The sequence below is a fragment of the Cibotium barometz genome, chromosome 65 (genome assembly GCF_041138505.1).
Source record: "Cibotium barometz isolate CiBa-2024 chromosome 65, ASM4113850v1, whole genome shotgun sequence".
Classification (NCBI taxonomy): Eukaryota; Viridiplantae; Streptophyta; class Polypodiopsida; order Cyatheales; family Cibotiaceae; genus Cibotium; species Cibotium barometz.
Window position 1 is genome coordinate 5341766 of NC_141110.1, and position 3235 is coordinate 5345000.

Genomic DNA, 3235 nt, shown 5'->3' on the forward strand with positions numbered 1-3235 from the left:
CTCATTGAAAAAATACAAACTCCTCCCTGCATCTCGGAGGGGCCGAAAGAGGGAGACCAAAAGGTGTGACTCTTGCATGGTAAAATATTCCCACAACAAAACGGGCACACCCCTTAGAAAGATGGTGCTCCTGGAGAAAGATAATGTCGATGGCAGCCGCACTGACTTCGAATCCCACTCCATCCTTAGGGTTGCACTCAAGGGAAAGGAGAAGATCATCACACTAATCTCTGGCGTGGATGGCCTAGAATGATGAAACAACACACAAATCCAAATGCGAGACACTGTCTCCTCAAAAATATCAGTTCCTTCAATTGAAATATATCAAAAGAAACTATAATCCACTCGTAGTCCAAAGATCCTCGGGGTCCACGTGGAGAGTCTAGTAGGAGAGCCCTCACTGGGGAAGCGACGATGGTCATCTCTAGGGGCTTTTAAGACTCGATGAATCAAATGGCATGGAGCCCTCCAGTTGCCTTCTCTCTGGGTCAAGCGCTGCCAAAGGGCGGTGGGAGCACTTAGGATATGTGGAGGGAGGGGGGAGTGTAGAATCAGAAGAAAAGGACGGGGCAGGGGGCGACTACGAGAAGAGTAGAAGACGATGGAAGATGCGGAGGGGGAGACGAGGAGGCGAAGGGGGGTGGGGGTGGGGACACAAGGAAGAGGGAGATGGAAGAGACTAGGAATGAACCTCTAAAGAGGGAGTGTGTAAGGGGGCTCCTTGAGGGCTCAGTGGTGGGGCCATCCGGCCTCACTAGAATTTGAGAACGTGTAGAGGAGTTATGAGGTAATGGGGCTGCTATATCAAAGGGACCAAAGGTGGGACCCTTGCAAAATGACTCAAAGGCCCATTGGCAATGGGTGGGTGTTGCAATAAATACTCAAAATGATTCTCTGATAGAATGAATCCTACTGTACTCTGACAGCTTGGTGCGCAACAACGCTCAACTTTCAAAGTCAATTGGCAGCCTTAGCATGGGACAATGGTTTGCCAGTCTCCAATGATAGAGTCGTTGGCGGTCACGTCTTGGTGCTCACCTGCGAGGTCAAAGTTGTGTTGCCACCTTGCAAAGAAGGCCTGGGCCGTACACAATGTGACGGGGCTCAACTACATGACTCTATTTGACGTCTCTGGCGAGTCAAACTCAACCTAGTAGTAGCCGTGCCCCAAAGAATGAATGTCTCTGATCTTTGCTGGCACTTCATGGAGGCTAGCCTGTAGAAGATATCTAAGTTGTCCGCGTACCAGGCGGCTACCAACAATCCTGCACAGCAGAGTGGAGGCCCCTAGAGATGCAATTGACGTAGCGATCGAGGAGCTTAATGTATGCTTATGAGAAGGATAGGCAAGGAATGATAGCCTCGATCAGGAGCAGCTCCTCCGGAGGGGTGAAGACCAGAAGAAGCTGAGGCTTGCCAAATGAAAGTTTCCCAAGAACAAGAGAAGTTGCCTTAAGAAATGGAGGGAATGGAGAGACGGAACCGGAGGCAAACAAGGGGGAAGGGTCTAGGCAAACATGAGTGGGGCAAGCGGATAGAGAATGGGTAGAGGGGAGGGTGGCGCTGACGGTAGAAAGGGGGAAGGGGTGATAAAGGCAGAGACGGTAGAAAGGGGGAAGGGGGTGATAAAGGCAGAGACGCAGGGGACGCAGAGGGGAAAGGGGGGGAGGGGGGGGGAAAGGAGGGCAGCGGGAGGGAGACGAAAGTGGGTGAGATAGGGCGCACAAGCAAAAAAGAGGGGGGGCGCTGGACAGAAGAGAAGGGCACACCCAAGCGAGAAGGGGGGGAGAAATATCGAAGGCGAAAAGAGGGGGGGCGCAGGGGGGAGCGGGGGGAAGAGGATTGGCTCAGAGGTAGCAGGGCAGAGGCAGGGGTTGAACAAAGATGGCGAGGGGGGGAGATGGCGGGGGCAGCACTGTTTGAGGTGGGAGAGGCTCGCAGCTCAACGCGACTCGTTCACAGTTTGAAGAAAACTCCTCTATGCATAAGAGTCGTATGCATAGGTTTTCCCATCAGTCTCTATATGCATCTCCCCTCATGGTCTCTATGCATGTAAATAGTTTAACACATAAGACTCTATGTGATAGCCTTATGCATAGAGTCTTATGCATATAATCTATGCATAGTCTTATTCAGAAGACTCTATGCATCATCTTATTCATAGGTTTCTTCCAAAAGTCTTCTTGGTTGTGATTAAAATAATATTTTTTGCATCAGGTTATTGTACATGTCAAGGATCACACAGAATGCTATGAGTGCCAAACTAAAGAGTCTCTATGCATGCCACACTAAGCAAAGACTATTATCAGTAAGTGAAGACCATTATTAGAGTCTATTGTAGAGCCATAGTCTCTATGCATCCATCATGGCCCGTATCCATGTAAGAAGTATTATGCATAAGGCTCTGTGCAATAGTATTATGCCTAAGTCCCTATGTGATAGTATATACAATAGTGTTATGCATAGTCTTATGTGATAGTATTATGCATGGTATTCTATATAGTATAAGTTTTCCTTCATGGTCTCTATGTATAGTTTTATGCATAAGAATCTTTACATAATACTCTATGCATAACCTACATGCATACAACTCTATGCATAAGACTCTTTTGTATAGAACTCTTTACATAAGACTCTATGCATAACCTACATGCATACACCTCTATGCGTAACCTACATGCATATGACTCAATGCATTGAATCTATGATCATTTTCCTTTTTGTGTTATGTTGCATGTATTACTTATGTATCTTCGTATGTATTGAGTCGTATGTGATAGTATATACAATAGTGTTATGCATAGTCTTATGTGATAGTATTATGCATGGTATTCTATGTATAAGTTTTCCTTGATGGTCTCTATGTATAGTTTTATGCATAAGAATCTTTGCATAGAACTCTTTACATAATACTCTATGCATAACCTACATGCATACAACTCTATGCATAAGACTCTTTTGTATAGAACTCTTTACATAAGATTCTATGCATAACCTACATGCATACACCTCTATGCGTAACCTACATGCATATGACTCAATACATTGAATCTATGATCATTTTCCTTTTTGTGTTATGTTGCATGTATTGCTTGTGTATCTTTGTACGTATTGACTCGTATTATGCGGAACCTACATGCATATACGACTCAATGCTCCGACTCTATGATCATTTTCCTTTTTGTATTTACGTATGAATTCATGTATTACTTATGTATCATCTTATGGATTTTGT